Source organism: Amphibalanus amphitrite, unplaced genomic scaffold (genome assembly GCF_019059575.1).
Source record: "Amphibalanus amphitrite isolate SeventyFive unplaced genomic scaffold, NRLGWU_Aamphi_draft 000444F_arrow, whole genome shotgun sequence".
Taxonomy (NCBI): Eukaryota; Metazoa; Arthropoda; class Thecostraca; order Balanomorpha; family Balanidae; genus Amphibalanus; species Amphibalanus amphitrite.
In genome coordinates this window covers 443,394-463,090 of record NW_024881938.1, presented here as the reverse complement: position 1 = coordinate 463,090, position 19,697 = coordinate 443,394, and the positions used below count along the sequence as shown (strand labels likewise).

Below are 19,697 nucleotides of genomic sequence, written 5' to 3'. Positions count from 1 at the left end.
CCGCACTGTGTCCCCGCCAAGATTCGACGGTGCCGTCTCGAGGGCCAGCTTCAGGGCGGCGATTCTGCTGTGTGGCACTGCACACACCCTCCTCTCTAAGATGGCCCAGATTGCGAAGTCCATCGGGTTCAGGTCTGGACTTGATGATGGCCGAATGTCTTTGTCCCAGAACCCACGCATGTGGGTCTTCCACCACGGTTGAGCGATGTTGGCCGTTTGCGGCGGCGCACCGTCCTGGACGAAGACGTATCCGTCTCAGAACGACTGAGTGACCCAAGACAAAGCATGTTCCTCCAGCAGATGGACTTGAACCTCTGAGTTCACTTTCACAGCCTCCTTGATGAAGACCAAGGCTCCTTTTGAGCCGTCGGATGCGACGGTAGCCCAAACCATGACACCACCAGGCTTCAAGCAACAAAAAATGGTGCGAATAGCAGGATCAATGCTGGATGGACCATCTGCCAAAATGTTGACGCTTTGGGAGTGTCTCTGGGGCTCAGGCATGAACATGTTGTCATTGGACCAGCAGAATGCCTTGTTACCGGCGCTCCTGATCTCCTCCAATGTCTTTTGGATCCTGTGTAGCCGGTTTTCCCTGGATGCCGCCGAAATTAGGTGTCGACGTTGCATCCTGTATGACATAAAGCCTAAGCCGTCGTTTATGATTCTCTTGGCGGTTCTGGGCTAAACAACGAGTTCCCTTGGCAGTTTGCGCATGCTTCGCCTAGGAATTGAAACACCTTCTTGTGCACGATATCAACTAGCTTTTTGAAGCGGAAATCCCTTGTTCTGCCTGGCATGTACTTCGACGACACTAACACTGTCTTTTGAAGTCATTTAATTATACTGCAAACAGTTTTTACGGCAACACCGAGCTGTTTGGCAACGCTTCGGGAGCTGTGGCCAGTCTACTTCAGCGCCGCGATTTGGGCTCACTTAGTCATCTTCGCCATAGCTCACCAACAACTATCACAAAATGTAAAAACGATCTTAAAGTTGATACATGAGTCAGTTGGGAAGCTGCATGCAAAATTTTATCAAAATCCGTTCATAACTTTTTAAGCAATGGACTGAAAACAAACAGGTAAATCTTTCTGCCCCACCCTGTAGAGCCGCTGGCTGTTCGTTTCCTCCCATGGCCGACACCCTGTCCCACCTGTTGCCCATTCGCCGCGGGCTGCCTTTTTCTCTCGTCGTGCCAGCTCCACGATTGACAGGATCGTCGGGAGCGGTCACTTTGGGCATGTCAGGGTCAGCGGGTGCGTTGTTATCGACTGTTGTTGCTCCGCGACTTTGCCCATCGATTGATTGGTCGACACAGAGCCGCCGCCGCCGCCGTCCCGGCACACTCTCGGTGCCGGCTGCGCACCCGCGTCGGCGGCGACGACGGCAGCGACGGCTCAGTCGGCGCGCGCGGCGCGTGCTGGTGGCCGACGCGGGGCGCGCGCTCTTGCCGGTCTAGAGGGCCTCCGGGGGGTGGCGGGGCGCCACGATGGTCTTCGGTGAGTGGGCCGACGGCTGAGCGCTCGGCTCTCTCTGTTGTCTCACTAGCTTACGTAGGCTCGGCACTAACGTTAACAATGTCAAGTAAGTGATATGGGAGGGTGGCGTCCCACCCCGAGTGATATTTAGGTTTGGTTTGGTTTTATTTGCAATTTTGTTGGTTTTATTTGCAATTTTGTTGTTTACCCTCCAGTTTGATATTTGAAATTGGGTTGTGCTGTAGAGGGTATTTCGGTTATTGGATGGCGCTTTGCTCGTTTTTTTTTTTTTTTGTCTAATTTTCTGTATACTCGTTTGCTTTGCTGTAGGTTTCTGTCGTTACCTTTCCTCTAGTCTGTGTGTATTGTGTATTGTGTAGTGGGCTGTCGTCTCGTTGGTAGACCCATACGGCCAGTGGTGTCGACTGCGACCGACTCACACCTGTTGCCGTGGACCGAGCCGGCCTGTCGGTCCGCAGCTAACCCCGTCCTTAACCCGCGCCCCGTAGGGGGGGGGGGCCGAAACGGCCCCCCTGTCCTTTTCGGTCGATATCTCCTAAACGGCTGGAGATATCGCCACCAAACTTTCAGGACCCCTCCGGGCATCAATTTTACACATTGTGACCAAAAATTTTTCCAGAGGCTATGATAGGTTGGCCACAAATGACGTCAAAGTGACGTCATGTTCTGTCATTTTCGACCGAAAAAAGACCTTCGCGAGAAGACCTGTCAGGACTACAGCTTTGAAGATACAGAAAAATGATCAAGGTATAAAAGGTGTAGAATTGACAGGGCTACAAAACTGCTATCTCGAATTTTTGAAATTTTTGAGTTTTGACCCCCAAAAATCAAAAAAGCATTTTTTTGGATATCTTCGCCAAAAAATCCAAAAAGTTTTTTGAGTTTCGAAAAAAACGGAATATATGTGATAGTGCCTACCGTCTTCTATCTACATACCAAATTTCAGATCGATACCTCGTTTTTTGGCCAAGTTATAGCGAAAAAACTGTTCAAAAATGATGACGTCAAATTTTCAAACTCAATTTTTGGCAATTCCAGAACTCGTAGAGCAAAACGAAGACCACCATTAGACTCCCCGTGACGAGCTGCATCGAATCGATACCCATTTTATGCAAAAATATCAACTTTTAAATTTGACCTAATTTGACCTGACCTTGACCTGACCTTAACAACAACGTGACCTAGGCTGGCCCCAAAGGCTGCCTAACCCACATAATCGCATTTGTCATGTAAAATGGACCATAAAACATGTATCACACGACACATTCATATTGTGACCCCCGGTGACCTGACCTCGCTGTGACCTGACCTGGTATCAGTGACCTCAGATAGCAAAGTATGTGTTTGACGAACAATGTACCATCGATGGTTTTCAATAAATTACCAATTTACTCGCTTTCACAGCACATTTCTTGAATTGCCTGTGAACGGTGAAAATCTGACCTTTGACCTGACCTGTGACGTCATCGGTTTGACCTAGGTCAATGAAATTTGGTCACAAGGTAGTTCCCGGGTGGGGCTATCGAACGCCGTTTGAATTTTGAAAATCGGCCGGTAACTTTCCGAGATCTTAGGGGGGGGGCCGAAACGCCCCCCCCCTCCCCTACGGGTGGTAGGGTCCGCTGGTAGCCCTACGGGGCGCGGGTTAACCCGCGCCCTGCTGGGGGTCCTGGATTTCCACGCCCTGCTGGGGGGGGGGTGTTTGAACACCCCCCCTTGTAACTCGGCTCCTGGGCCACGTAGCGATACGCGGAAGGCGGCGTTCGAAAGAGCGTAAAAAATAATGACGAAATCACTTCGGTCAATTTTTTGGTCAGGTCAAAGGTCAGGTCACCAGAGGTCATTGAAGGCAAAATTTCGCCGATTTCCAGGTCGAATGTCGAAAATTTCCAAGAAGCCAACGCATAACTCGGGAACCAATAGAGCTACAGCGCCGCGGAAAAGCGCATTCGATAGCCCTATTAACGCCCTTTCTGAGTAATTCTCTCAGATTTGACCTAACGTCAACGGTTTTGCCTGCAGGGGGCAAAAACTGCAAAAATAACCGATTTTTTCGAAAACAGTTTTTCTGCAATAACTTTTGACTCAAGCCTTGTACGAGCTTACTTTTACCGGCATCGTGTTCCTCTCGTCAAGACGCATCGAATGAACTATAAATTGACCTTGAAAGGTCAACTTGAAAATTTGACCTCAGGTCAAGATCATGACCTGACCGGAAAGGGTCATGTTGCATATCAGTCGATCCGTATCGTCGAGCTGAACACATCTAAGGAGTTTTCATCGCTCTAGCATGCCTCTATCAAAAGTTATTTGCGAAAAACTGTTAGATACCATTCGTGACCTAAGATGACCTCAGGGCATAAACAAGGGTCACGGACACCATTTTCAAGTTCAGTGTGTCTAAACCACTTGTAATTCGGTGTTTGGGAGTGTTTATAATGTCTTTCATCCAAAAGAGGCGCATTTCAATTTTCTCCCATTGACTTATAATGGGGAGGTCGCAAAATTGACCTGACCTTAGGTCATCGATATCAAAATTCTGAGATATACATTTTGTACATGCTATTGCTCTTAGCAATCGCTGAAAGTTTCAAAGCGATCGGTCACTCGGTGTAGCTATGACAGACATTGAAAGTTTTTATGAGGTGAGGTCACTTCAAGTGACCTGGTGACCTGACCTTGAATGACCTTGGTCTGAAATTTTCACAACATGTGTAGAATTGATGTATGATAAGGTGTACCAAAAACGGCGGCGCTCCGCGCCGCCGTTTTTGAGATATTCGCGAAAAACCACAAGGGGGGTGTTCAAACACCCCCCCCAGCAGGGCGCGGGTTAACCGGCTATGTGACACGACTATCGTGCGAGGCCATGGGTGAAAGGTGGTCCACGCCAAGATTACTTTACTACTCAGGTTGGTTCACTAGGGAAATAAAGGCGCCGTGGTGACGTCACGGATTTGGTAGCAATCTGGTAGCAATTTTTGCAGACATCAATGGCGCACGTGTTGTTTGATCGTCGCCAATACTATTTTACTGCACTATTTTGTTATTTCACTGCAATGTATTGTACATTACATTTGAAAATTACAATAAAGAAATATTCGTAACCCAGCAAGTCAGTTAGTCTTTGAGGCAGCACTCTGTCAGCATTGAGCCTTCAGAATGTGTTATTTGATAGACTTTCCCACATTTTCTACTCTTGTGGAAAACTTTCTTAGTCATCAAAAATGTATGCACATATGAATAATTAGAACTTCATTTTCAAAGTTTTATAGAAATAAGATTTCACATTAATGAAGGCTACCTGTCCATTTCGTCCAACCAATTAAATATTCATCCAGCAGAAGGCAGGTACCTCTCACTCTGAGAAGGTACTACTGTACACCAATATTTCAGGAAAATGACAGAGACTGAGAAGCTATTAAAACTTCAGCGTATGAAAGGGATGTTATGGCTTATGCACATTGAAAAACATCAGATAATGCTTTTGAACCATCTCATTTACCAGCACACATCAATCCGGCTCCTGGCTTCTGTCAAGGAAACATTCCAAAATAATGCATTATTTTATTTCATTGACCACCTTGCAAAAGACAACAAACAGCAAACACATCACCACCAAAAACAAAAATAGTCAACAGGTAGGTACCAGCTGATCTAGCCGTGCTGTGTCATGTGCCTTTGAAAAACTTGAGCAGTCGGGGTTGAATAAACACCCCAAACTTAGCCATTCATGCATGAACAAGTGCAAATTCTGGTCGAGCATTTAAATAAAAATGAAACTAACAGCATTGTAGGTTACAATTATAAAAAAGACAATTACAAAAAAACAGCAGAGCTTACTCTACAAGGCATAACCATTAATTTTATAACTGACATCCAAATTCGCATCTCCGAAGTTTAACCCACCTACCAGCCACCTGCACATTTCTGCGCACATGTGCTGCGCAGTGTGCACAGTCACTACACATTACACAATTGAGAATTAAAATAGTTTTAAACAATCAAGCAAGTCAGGACTGGTATGCAGATTCACAAGTTCTCTCAACATCTTCAATTACCAACAATAAAGAGCACCTTGTGATCTCAGTAACTCCGCAGATCCATCTTCTGTTTTCCATTTTCAGTTTTTAATTGAAATATAAGTTCCATCTGGGAGACACATGTTGCATCATTATGTTTAAACAATTATTATGCTTGAACTTTTGATTTTTCATGTGAACTTCACTTCAAAAGTTGATTCAATTTTTAAAGTTGATATAGGTAATTTGTATAATGCTACGATCACGGCGCACCAAATCACAGATAACTCGAAAATAACCAAGCAAAAGCCACATTCTTCAACAAACTATGAGAGCTATCTGATCCATGCTGCGTTGAAATAATTGAAAATCGCCAAAATAAGTCGAAATATGACAATTAAATTAATATAAACTTCACAAAACTCTGATTTGTGAGGCAATGCGCAACAGAAATGCGAGGGAATATGGTAGTAATCTGGTAGCAATTATGAAGGATTTCCCCTGTAGCTGATAAAAATCACAAGAAACAATTTTTTTAACGCAGAGGAAATCGTTCATTATGAGTTGCAAGGACCATTTGATAGGCCTATTTTAGTCAAATATAGGCCGATTTTTTCGATTTCAACTCCATTTATCGTAATGAGACGAATCCATTGGCTTAGTGGTACGTCTTTTGAACACATGTAGGCCTTAGATTTCTCCTTAGCCCGCCTGAAACACACCATGCTTTGTATGCATTTCTATGGTTGAAGGAAAATTCATGCGCCGTGATGACGTCACGGTAAAGGAATTCTGAAGCTCGTGAACGGGGGCTGGTCCACGCCGCTCTGTCAACTTTCCTTACTAAGCAGTGCACTAAACTTGCCTGCATTATGTCTGGCTAGAATTACGTTTATCAGCTGAAATTTACCCAATTGCATGTATTCAGACACAGCACACTTACATACATTAAATGCATTCACGTTGTCGTCAGTTTATTTGATTAATCCCTGATTATTTTTGTCTGTTTTTTTTTTTGTTACAACCCAAGGTATTACAGGCTGTCGATAATCTTATGTATGATGATCATAGTTCATGGGCAAGGGAATGAGACAAAGTTTCGATCTGTCTCTGCTGTTGTTGACTAGCTTCAATGTTACCCTGTCCTTTTCCCTTGTCGATCAAGAGCAGAATAATGTAGCATTCTGTCTCATCATACATATAATGGCATGTTTTCTGTCTCTGCTGAGGATATCGTATCCCGCAGTAATGTCTTTTCGTCATATTACGGGCCATTACCTTTCTGCGCGAGATATGGCTGATGATTCCCTGCGGTCCCTTATCCCACTTACTTCCCACATCTACTCGTGCCTGAATCATATATAATCCTTGATTGTACTTTATTGATCTCACGAACATCGATAACTGAGCTGAATGATATTCAGAATGTTGGTTGATATAATGGAAGGTTCGAAGCTGCCCTTGCAGGATTAGGTGTTTTCATAGTCACAACGCTACCAAACGGTGTCAGAAGATAATGTTAAATTCTAAAGTCACAGGCCAAAACCAGTTGGAGCCACTGTTGATTTGCTTGCATTTATGAATGTTGCACTTATGAAATGGCGTAGTATCAGTCGCTGCTGGTTTCTTCGGACTTATGAAATAGTGTGCCAGTCGCTGCTGGTTTCCTTGGCCCTGGCCATCCCAGCAGGTTGACCGGCCCCGGCACTCGGGCTATATGATGCGTCTAACACTAACGACACCCCGACTAGCTTTGACTCTCACAGGTCACTCTCACGCTGCAGATAATCCCACGGGTTACACCTTTGTATATTGGCGCCAAAGTGTCTTTCCTAGAGTGACCGATAGCATAATCTTACGGATCATGAAAGACTGCAGAAGCCGTTCGGTGTATCATTTGTCAACCAAGTTGAAGTATTGTTGAGGACTCCGACCAGTAGTCTTGATTGACCCGTAATGAACATTCGTAAATGGGTATGCAAAACAAGTAGAGGATTCGTACGGTTTCAATTCGTGCACTCGTAGCTAAGTATGTAGTCCATGTCGGTCATGTCTATGTGATCCACTGCAACTTAACATGATTTTCTTTTTATTATGTTGCCTCCGTTGGGAATTTAAGGACTTCCCTTTCCTCAGAACCTTTGTCGTAAGTTTTCCGTTCTGAGAAAATGCTCTCGATGTTTTCCATTCTGTCAAGCTGAGCACTTTTTCTGTTGATATCGATTGTTGTGTCGCATCGGCAGCACAATGCTGCAGATTCGGCGCGTTATGACTATAAGAATATAAAAAGGAATAAGAATTATGACAATAAGAACATGTAAAAAGATCTGAGAGCTGGGGCGGCCGAGCCGCCCGCGCGCCGTTCTATCCGGTGTACCTGTAATGGTAGACTGTCCCGGAGGGCACTCCTGTATTCCGGCGCAGTCTGCCTGCCACTGCTGCGGTCCGGAACTCCAGACATCGGCTCCAGTCCTGCATCACTCGTCATAAAAGACGAAGTAATAAATGAGGAAGATGAATGGAATTATATAGCAGTTTATTAGCTTGAGCTTGAAGCGATATCCAGAAGCTTTCACCGTCCACCTAGCAACGAAATATAATTGAGTTCTGGAACGCAATATTTCCCACACGCAGGGATACTTCCCTTATCAAGATGTATGGACTATGGATGCCTAAGTCAGTGGCTAAACGGTCAATCAACAGACATTAGTTCAGTAGTGTTTACCCTATGTGTTGCACTTCTTCGTCAGTCTGCATGTTCTGATGCTTACAAAGCAATGCGTGAGAACATGCATTCATCATAGTTTTTTTTTTTGTCTACGACCACGTTTTACGACGCGGATGTATCCCCAATGGCTGAAGAGGGTTTTCAAGTAGCTCTCAAATCCTTTTCAGTCCATCTCTTTTACGCCCTCCGGCTTGGAAATTACTCTTCGGCAGTCTGGCAGCGATATATGCTCCAAGGCTTGGTAATGGACTGCATTGTCATCGGCTAGTTTTTAATGGCATATCCAGGGACCAGGGCCTCGTTTCATAAAACGAGTCCGTAACTTACGCCGGTTTTTGGTCTTTTATTGCAAGTGCATGTGAAGCGATCACGGTGGTTTGAATCGTTGAATTTATTTATCTTGCAAGCAAGAACAGAAGGGAGAAGGGGAAATAAATTTATCGCTTCACATGCGCTTGCAATACAAGCCCAAAAACCGGCGTAAGTTACGGAATAGCTTTATGAAACGAGGCTCAGATTCCAGTTTACGTCGGACGGAAACTTAATATTTTTTATTTATACTATCCTTCCTTATTAATTAATTTGTATGGCTGGACCGCTGCATTTCGTTTGGAATTCCGTGTAATTGTTAATCTCGAAGCTCATCGTCTCGCGGTGGCGGCAGTTTCCAGTTTGCCGTCAATGGCCGTCTGTCGTGTGCCGCCCGCCCGCCGGGCTCCACCGCTGGGCCTGGGCCCGGGCCCGGCAACAGCTCCGTCTGGGCGGCCCCGAGGGGCGGCTGGCGCTAATCGCTCGCTGTGATTATCAGGTCGGTCTCGGCGCAGTGCGGCGTGCGACACGACGCTTGGTGACCCGACCTAGGCGGGTTGGCTGGGACAGCGTCCGAAGTTCAGAGTTCGCTGGAAGTTGGGGCATTCCACGATAGATCGTACCACTTTTTTCCAATTTGACATCCTCATCTCTCGGATTTTGACGAAAATTGGTCTCAGGGGTAATCAGGGGCTCTGAATCTACCTGTAACAATTTCAGGCTAATCAGATAAGTACGAGGGGGTATCGGAAAGTTCTGATCATCACATAGAAGATGTAGACCGAATTTGATGATTTTTGGTTGGTATTATATTTGGTTCTTAAGAACAATGTTCCCGCAAAGAGCATCCTGAGAAGTGGTTTTATCTTATGTAGGAGAGACTTAGAAGTAAAAAAGATGGGTATTGGGCCCATTGAGGACCGAACCGTCATCCAGCTAATGCATTTGAAACGGTATTACACTGGGAAAATACATCAAGAACGTGAAATCAGTTTATGGCGAGGAAAGCCCATCTCATGCACTTACCGAAAATGAAGAAATAATTTTCAACTTGGTTGCATGGCCCTTGCAGGGCAGTCAAGAAGTGAGTGGCTACCAGTGACTGACAAGGTGGTGACTGTGAAGGAAGTGGAGGACCTCATCCTTACAGATTGTCGTGTGACCTTTCAGATGATTGTGCAACAGAAAGGTCTCAATGCTGGCAGTGCCTAAAAATATTATCAGCGAAGAACTACAGACGATAAAGGAGTCAGCCCGCTTAGAAGTTCGTGTGTCTACTTTGTTCAAGAGAAAAATGCGTCTTGGCCCTTGGAAATCAAAACTAGGCCTTTTTTAGGAAATTGAAGACATCTTCGATAATTTGATGATTTGTGACGAATGCTGGGTCTATGTGCATGATCCAGAGACAAAAAGATGATCAAGAAGTTTAAGCACGGCACATCTGTCCTTCTTAAAAGGCGAAGATGCAGAAGCCGATATGGAAGGTCAATGCTATCAGTGTTCTGGATCTGGCGTAGGATAGTCATTACCGACTGTCTTGATGATGGTCGGATAATGATAAGCAAGCACCACTGCACACTTTTGAAAAAGTTGCGAGATGGCCTCAAGCAGAATCGCCGCAAAAAAGCCCAAGAAAGATGTTTTATCCGCACCGACAGCGCTCCCGCCCATTCGTCCTGAGCTGCGATTGAAGAAAGAACATGATGTGGACATTAAATCCTACCGCATCTAAGAAATTCACCTGACCGGGTATTAACTGACTCTCGATTGCTACGGGGGATGAAGAATCCACAATATGGCCGGTGATTTAACCCGCGCACCGACGGGGGGGGGGCGGATATCCGCCCCCCTGAGGTTTTTCGCGGATAGCGGGAAAGAAATTTGGTATGACTATTCTCTCATCAATTTTACACATGGTGTGCAAGTTTGAACCTCCTAACTTTTAAGGTCAGGTCACCAGGTCACTTTGAATGACCCAACCTCAAGTCACTTTTTTGCAACTTTGTCACCGTGCCAGAGCTACAGTAGATGTCGGAGGCCTTTGAAAGTCGCAGGATGTTATTAGGTCATTAGTAGCTACAATTTGTATATCTCGGAATTTTGATGTCGGTGACCTAAGGTCAGGTCAATTTCGCGACCTCCCCATTATAAGTCAATGGGGGAAAAATCAACTCCCTGTTTTTACCACTAAAACGGGTCGGAATGGCCCCATATACCATACATGACTTCACATACGATCAACCTTCACTACCTTGAGGTCTGTTTTGCTGTTGGGCAGCTGTAAGGTCATGTGACGTCATCAAAGGTCACCAAAGGTTTTTTGCCAATAACTCCTTACAGGAACAAGATACAGCCGCGCGGATGGTCTCATTGTGTTCAGCTCGTCAAGACGCATCGAATGATATACATGATGACCTCGAGGTCACGTGACCTGAGGTCAACCTTTGACCTTGACCTTTCGAGGTCAACATATATATCATTCGATGCGGATTGACGAGAGGATCACGATGATGCCCTTAGTTTGTTCCTATCTTGACTACTTTGAAAGTTATTCGAGAAAAACCCTCTCCATATCTAGCGCCGCCATTTTGACTTTTTCGACCCCTGTGACGTCATCTTTGACCTGACCTGAAAATGACCTTAGTAAAAATTGTAGACCTTGTCCGTGCGTATCCGATGCCGTTTACCGCTTGTCGCTATCTTGCTTCGTTCTCGAGATCTCAGGGGGGGGGGCGGTCATCCGCCCCCCCCCCCCCCCCGTCGGTACTAAGTTGGCGCAGACCCCCGTCGGTGCGCGGGTTAAGGACAAAAATGACGTCATTGATGAGATGGAGCAGTAATTTACGGGACAGTGCGAAGGTCCTACAATGACCGCCTGAGGCAGCTCAAGAAACGATGCAATAAGTTTGCGGTCGTGTGTGGTGACTTGTAAAGGAGTAATGAACATCATGTAAAAAACTCGAATTTCTATCACATCTCATTCGTGGTGATGATCAGAACTTTTCGATACCCCCTCGTATTTTTTGAGTTATGGCGTATAACATTTTTGGATCTTGCTTTGCAGCGCTAAGTTTGGCGGGCTGTAACTCTAAGACGGATTATTCAAATGCCAAATGTTAGATAACATTGAACTTGCAATGAAACAGATTAATATGTATCTTTGAAATTTCAAAAAATACGCTATTTTTGATATATGACATATCGAGTTTTCTTTCACTTGTATTTTTTTGACTTTGGGACCAAATTTTTTTGAATTTTTATTTCTTTAAAAAAATATTGAGCTCATTGTTAAGAAGTGTGCAAAAAATTAGGAAGGTGTTCTTTCTATAAATGTATTTATTTTACGTCACGATAACGGTTTCGAATAGTGATTTTGGGAGGGGAGCTTACAAATGGCGTGGTAAAGCTGCCTAGTGACATCACGGGTTACTGAAATTTCAATTGAAGTCTTAGTCATCTGAAAAAAATGAAAAGAGGGTTCATCCAACCCTCTTTCCTATAAGTGCGAGAGTGAAAAAGGCTGTTTGGTTCTGACATTGTTTTGGACGCCAATGACCATAGCTGTCCGAGATAAAAGTTACAGGACGCATACATGGTGTCCTCCAGAGGTATCACAACTTATATATCTGGGAATTTTTGAAGGTCACATGAGTCACGTGACATCACTGTTATAAGTCAATGGGGAAATATAAAATCTGTTATTTTGGCGCCGATAATGATCTAAAACTATCTCACGTACATGGTATCGTGATTTCATGCACTCCTTGCAAAGTCTAATGCTTCACTTTTGCATTGTTAACCTTGCGTGACGTCATTTATGACGTCACTAGGGTCGTACGAGTTTTTCGTCAATAACTCCCGATCAAATTGAGCTAGAGAGTCGGGAAAGCCACCAATGGACTCGGGAAGACCTTCCGAATCGAGTGATATGCCATATGATACCCTTTGCCCAGCTTCGTGACCTGAGGGGCTCTGACCTGACCTTGACCCGAGGTCAACTACTTAAGTTGACCTCACCCTAACAAAAAGTATACCATTCGACGCACCTGAGCTAGGCGAACACAATGATGCCAAAATCGCGGCTCTGCGGCCATTTTTTGCGAAGTTATTTACTAAAAACCGAACCCGTAACTTCAGTCACTTGACCTGACCTCAGACGCTACCGGTTAACCTGAGACCTTAAAATTGGGTACAAATCGCTGCGACTTGTAACGGCACACACGCTCGTTTTTTCCGCGAGGCTCTACCTCTATTAGAAGCAAAACGGCGTGCTGGGGTCGTATCAACCCCTCCGAAACCCATTTTGTTTGCGGGAAAATGAGGATCTTATAGAAAGAACACCTTTCTAATTTTTTGCATGTCGATTTGCAATGACATGAAATTTATTTTGAAAAAAATAAAAATGTGAAAAATTTTGGTCCCAAAAGTCATTAGAGGCAAATGAAAAAAGATTAAGGTTTTTGTTCAACAATCAAAATTTTTCTTTAGAATTTTTAAAAAGTAATATCAATTTTTGGTTCATCGCAAGCTTAGTGTTGTTTCCCGTTTGTTGGTTGCATAACCCGTTCTTGAGTTATAGGCCATCAAACTCACCGTTACAAACCGAAGTTAAAAAAATGTAATGCAATATAACTCCAAAAGTTTTGATCTGAGAAGTCTGATATTTTGCCAGTCGTCTTTGGGGCCTATGATTACCCCTAGGACCGATTTTCATTAAAATCTGAGAGATGAGGGTGACGGGCCTGGTACGATCTATCGTGGAATGCCCCAGTTGTCACTTGTCTGCAATAGTTTCGGGTTTAAAAAGTTAAATTGTCACCACGCCTTAAAGGTTGCGATTGTTGGGCTTCAGATACATTCGTTATCGGCAGCAATTTGGATTGTTTGCTGCTGTATCGTCCGCGCAGGCTTCTTGTGCCCGGTGAGCCCGGCGGAGGCTGATCAATACCTCATACGCTCGATGGCCGTGTCCCCAGCGCTAACGAGGTCGGCACTTCTCATCGGAGCGAGCCCTCCTGCTGTGTCGCAGTTCTGATGAGAGCACGTCCATTTCCTGTGAGATGAGCTGCCCGTCCATGACGGCGACACGTCCATCTCTGGATCTGTCCTGAAAGTAACGCTTTCTCGCCAACTCCATTCAAATGAAGTCATGAACGTTGCCGGGAGGCGGAACGGTGAATGCATGATTTGGTGATTCGATTAACATGTTGCTCTCTTGTGCACTTTTTACTGCCGGTAGATAACCAGCAGCGAACACATTACGCCCCAATTTGTGGTTTCGACAATACCTTCATTGGATATTTCAGCAGGCAAGTTGAGGGAAGATTTCGTCATTATTTATCTTTGGGATATCCTGTTGGTAAGGACCGCAATATGTACGGCCCTCCAGGTATTTAGTGGTTGGTTGCCAACATCACAATAAGCGATCTCCATTGATGAATACGTCTAATGGCTGTTGAAAACCATTGCCGATGTGTGCGCACGAACCCTCTTCTCATTTCTATTGAGTCATATTACAGGTGTGTCTCTGTCATTCAAAGTTATTACACCAAAAACACATAGGCTAACCAACCACTCTTTTGCTGGAGGGCCGTACTTCATCGCATCTACACTACCTGCTAGCCGCTGCTCCGCTGCTCGGCTGATGGCGTAGCTTACATACAGTGTGTCCGCTCGACGGCTAGGTAGGCGTCGCTCTCCTCTGATAACGCAGCAGGCCAATTAGGGGCGCCGGCACGGTGGGACATTGATTAAAGGCTCCACGGCGGACAGGACGGCACAACAGGCGAGCGGCAGTGGCACTGACAGGACTTTGTCAGTCACACTGGGAACACAGACGGTGTGTCTGAGTCTGCTCACGGTGGGAAAAAGCCTGTCGATGCTCGACCCTACCGATCGGTGATCGAAACGGGTGCGGTGTTATTTATCACGAAACTTGTTCGACATGGAAAGGAGAGTAAACATGTAGGTTGTTCAGTGCTTGGAGCCCTTACGCCATTTGCACAGCTATCAACAGCTTTTATTGTCGGTCAATGATCGGTGCTTAAGAATGATTATTTCAATGATGATCATAACCTCACAAAGAATCGGCGGATCAAACACTACTGAGCTAACCCATCAGTGGTGAAAACATTATCGGACGTTCTGTGGGTTATCAACAGTTTTTTCTTCAAAAAGTCGTTTCTTACGTCCCCGATCGCAAGCTATATCGCAGATTACCAAATATATGGATAGTCAGCAAGCAGTTCTGTCACGAACGCTATCACGGCCAGTAGACAACGACAAATGGTGTGTCATAGAGCAAGGAACGATCAAGTCGTCCCTCCTTGTGCACACGTTAGCCAGTGAAATGAGAAAAGGCTCGAGGTGCCGCACTGACTGGGCCCGGACTCTAAGTCTTAGTTTTAGTCTCCAATCTCTCGGCTCAATCTAATTGGTCCTTGTCTTCGGTTTATCGCCAGATCAGATAAGACTTAACCATATTTATAGCATGTTTCGCGTAAGATCCTACGAGATTGTAGTTCTTAGTATGTAGTTTACGAGACGTCTACTGAGGTCATTCCTCCAATGAAATGGTCCTCATGAGGTAGCGTTCATCAATCAATTACTGCGCAAATCAAACTGATCCAAAATGCATCGGCCGGGAATCGAACCCGGGCCGCCCGCGTGGCAGGCGAGCATTCTACCACTGAACCACCGATGCGGCCGAGGTGTGGCTGTGTGTCTGTTCTGCGGCGCACGGGGCTGAGTGACTGTGTCACGACTCCTTCTAACGTCATGACCGGTGTAGCCATTGACCTGGTCAATGGGTGTAGCTGCTGCCTGCTGGGCCAGTTTTTAGACATAGGTACAGATTACAGACAAAATCAGCTTCATGTTAAAATCAGTACTATATGCGATCCCAGTAGTGGGTAAGTAGATCCTCGACAAAGTCATGGCCGGATCTCTCTACAAAATGGAAGAGCTGGAATTGGATCCAGTCGATGATCCCATTAGGTAGGTATATCCCAAATTGAGACTCTGTGATCGGATCCCGGAATTCTGGATTTGATCCGGGAAGACCCGGGAATCAGATTTAGGTTATCGGATCCCACACGTCTAACACTATGTAGATTCAAGCGGGCCAACCAATGTCTGTTGAAAGCTGGCAGATCATTTTTTTTTTCGCCTGAGATGTTTTGACTGCATACCTTATTCGATGAAATGAGTCAATAGTTAATGAACAGGACAAGCACATGGGCCGGCACTAAATGTGGGCGAGATTTAGGGCCTTCAAGCAAGGCCCTAAATACACCTTCAAGGATCAAGTGTTCCTAGCCCAGACGTTTTTGTTGGCGTTTGTAAAACAAAACAAAAAAACTGGCCTGGCCTAACTGCGCCTCCACCGGTCGTGACGTAAGAAGGCAAGTCGCACTCGCGACAACGTCGCTCAACCCTTTCCGCCGCAAAACAGACACACATACATGTAATTGTGGCATCGGTGGTTCAGTGGTAGAATGCTCGCCTGCCACGCGGGCGGCCCGGGTTCGATTCCCGGCCGATGCATTTTGGAATTGGTGCGCTTTGCACATGTTTATTGTTCAGGTTATGAATGCTGCTTCATTTGAGGGTTTCAATTTGACGAATGGAAAATGCACCTCAAAGCCCACAACAGCGATGCCCTGAGTGGATCTCTCCATGAAATTCATGGTAAAATTTATTTGAAGATAATTCCTCGTCAAAAACATGGTTAGATCCTTATAATAATATTGGATCTTTCGGCAACTTCGCTCTAAAGAGATCAGTGATCACCCATCTTGGACGTGAGTTTTGCTCAGACAGTCATCATTATCATTATTCATCCCATTCCCTTGCTAAAATTTGGAATGAATGGTTGCTCTGATCAAAGTTCATAATTCGCAGACATGTGACACTAATTGGTGTGTAATCGATCCTTATTAAGTTATTATGTTTGCATGGGTCGCTGGTCGCATCTTATTGGATCCACAGTCCACACCAGTTTTTGATTGTTGTTCTTCCTGTAGCGCGAGGTCCAGTGTGATCAAAGGTGCAGCATATACAGGGTGTCCCAGAAGTCTTGAAGCTTTTTTATTTTTGTCGTGTGACCTTGCTATGTCACCGATTAAGGCGAATCATGCCTCAAACGAAAGAGAATGAACTGAAATTTTGTATTTTCATGCGTAGAGCACCACTTTAGTCAGGTGGCCCCCGTTGTGAGTCGCACAAGAACGAGCGCGAGAGATCACGTCTTTTGCTGCCGCCAAGATCTCCCGGTTTGCGAAACACGGGTGTCGCCATGCCCGTTTCTTGTCAGCTTCAGAGTCTTATTCGCTGAAGCGAGCGACATAATATTAGCGACATATATTTGCGACGGGTTGATATTTGTTTAAGCACCATAATAATCCGACGAATCAAAGGATTACAACGGGCTGTTGCTTAGCGCGCTCAAGCAGCTGAGCCTTATTTTCGTAATGGATGCGTGCAAACATGTCAGGAGACTTTCTTTCTGATCAGTAAATCATTATGTTGCTAATGTTTTCTCGGAGATCCAATACTCTGTTTCCTGGCTCGCTTCATGAAATAAGGCTCTGAAGCTGATCAGAAACGGGCATGGCGACACCGGTGTTTCGCAAACCGGGAGATCTTGGCGGCAGCGAAGAACGTGATCTCTCGTGCTCAATCTTGTGCGACTCACAACGGGGGCCATCTGACTTAAGTGGTGCTCTAGGCATGAAAATACAAAACTTCAGTTCATTCTCTTTCGTTTGAGGCGTCATTTGCCTTAATCAGTAGCATAGTAAGGTCACACGACAAATATAAAAAAGCTTCAAGACTTCTGGGACACCCTGTATTTTGCATACGAGTTGCAATGAGATCATAGATCCAAACTTGCAGTTTCCAGGTCCACTGAGATCATATCTCAAATTTTCTCAAGGTTTGTGCACTTGACTGGTGGATGCCAATATGTTGAATGCCGGAACCGATAGATTCTGCAGTCAGATAAACGCTCATGTTTTTTTTAGTTGACGCTCCCTGGTAAACCTGGCCAGACTGCAAAGTATGGCACGCAGGTCGACGAGGCGCACCGGCCCAAGTTCAAAATCCGCACCAACCCTTCAAACTAAGTCGGAAAATCCGCACCAAAGCGGACCGAGAGCCCAAAAAATCCGCACCGAAACGGGAACCCACAGGCAATTATAATGCAAGGGACTTAATTCATCTACTATAATTATTTCCCATCCACTTCCAGTTTCACTTATGGCTTGAGCAACGCTCACCACGGGACCGCGCTGCGCACTTGTACCGGAAGTTTGAAATAGAGCAAATAGACGGACGCCGGTGAAAATAGGGCGCCGGAGGGCATATTGGATCACATGACATTCGGAACTTCTCCCCCTCTGTGGGCCTTCTACATGCTAAAAGTCACGTGTGAATGTCACGAGCCTTGATCAAATCGCCCCAACAAACTTTCGTATGAGTAAAAACAATGATGTCATTCCAAAGTAGCGCGCTAATTGGGAATCCAAACCAGCTGCTCGCAAATGTGACATATACGAGGGGGTATCGAAAAGTTCTGATCATCACATAGAAGATATAGACCGATTTTGATGATTTTTGGTTGGTATTATATTTGGTTCTTAAGAACAATGTTCCCGCAAAGAGAATCCTGAGAAGTGGTTTTATCTTATGTAGGAGAGACTAAGAAGTAAAAAAGATGAGTATTGGGCCCATTGAGGACCGAACCGTCATCCAACTAATGCATTTGAAACGGTATCACACTGAGAAAAAACATCAAGAACGTGAAACTAGTTTATGGCGAGGAAAGGCCATCTCATGCACTTACCGAAAATGAAGAAATAATTTTCAATTTGGTTGCATGGCCATTGCAGGGGAATTAAGAAGTGAGTGACTACCAGTGACTGACAAGGTGGTGACTGTGAAGGAAGTGGAAGACCTCATCCTTACAGATCGTCGTGTGACCTTTCAGATGATTGTGCAACAGAAAGGTCTCAATGCTGGCAGTGCCTGAAAATATTATCAGCGAAGAACTACAGACGATAAAGGAGTCAGCCCGCTTAGAAGTTCGTGTGTCTACTTTGTTCAAGAGAAAAATGCGTCTTGGCCTTTCGAATCGAAAACTAGGCCTTTTTTAGGAAATTGAAGACACCTTCGATCATTTGATGACTTGCGACGAATGCTGGGTCTATGTGTATGATCCAGAGATAAAAAGATGATCAAGAAGTTAATGCACGGCACATCTGTCCTTCTTAAAAGGCGAAGATGCAGAAGCCGATATGGAAGGTCATTGCTATCAGTGTTCTGGATCTGGCGTAGGATAGTCATTACCGACTATCTTGATGATGGTCGGATAATGATAAGCAAGCACTACTGCACACTTTTGAAGAAATTGCGAGGCGGCCTCAAGCAGAATCGCCGCAAAAAAAGCCCAAGAAAGATGTTTTATCCGTACCGACAGCGCTCCCGCCCATTCGTCCTGAGCTGCGATTGAAGAAACAACATGATGTGGACATTTAATCCTACCGCATCTAAGAAATTCACCTGACCGGGTATTAAGTGACTCTTGATTGTTACGGGAGATGAAGAATCCACGTTATGGCCGGTGATTTAAGGACAGAAATGACGTCATTGATGAGGTGGAGCAGTGATTTACGGGACAGTGCGAAGGTCCTACAATGACCGCCTGAGGCAGCTCAAGAAACGATGCAATAAGTTTGCGGTCGTGTGTGGTAACTTGTAAAGGAGTAATGAACATCATGTAAAAAAATCAGATTTCTATCACATCTAATTCATGGTGATGATCAGAACTTTTCGATACCCCCTCGTATAGCACACAAATCACCAGTCACCACTGCAACGAGTCTTCGTTCTAATGACGTCGTCATCACGATAATTCCCGAGGCGAGAATGGATTTGTTCTGCCGCAAATGTTAGTTCGTAGAGTTAATTGAAAACCTTGGTCCGTCACCGTGCGTCACCGTGGCTGGCACGCATTTGTAGGGCTTTCTAAAGAGCAGTCAGGGAACCTGACAGGGAACCCGGCCGGGTAAGAAGACCAAGCGAAGTCCGCACCGCAGCAAGGTCCAAGCCAAATCCGCACAGCATAGGCCAAATCCG

General features: G+C 45.2%; 1 protein-coding gene and 2 non-coding genes across 3 annotated transcripts in view; 2 read left to right on the top strand and 1 right to left on the bottom strand.

Moving 5' to 3' along the window:
• The window catches only part of LOC122391556 (afadin-like), a 92,164-nt gene that overhangs the window by 27,248 nt on the left and 45,219 nt on the right, over window positions 1–19,697 (top strand). The window lies entirely within an intron of this gene.
• Trnag-gcc lies at window positions 15,194–15,264 on the bottom strand. Its single transcript has one exon. It is a non-coding gene; the product is annotated as a tRNA-Gly (tRNA).
• Window positions 16,036–16,106, top strand: Trnag-gcc. The gene has a single exon. It is a non-coding gene; the product is annotated as a tRNA-Gly (tRNA).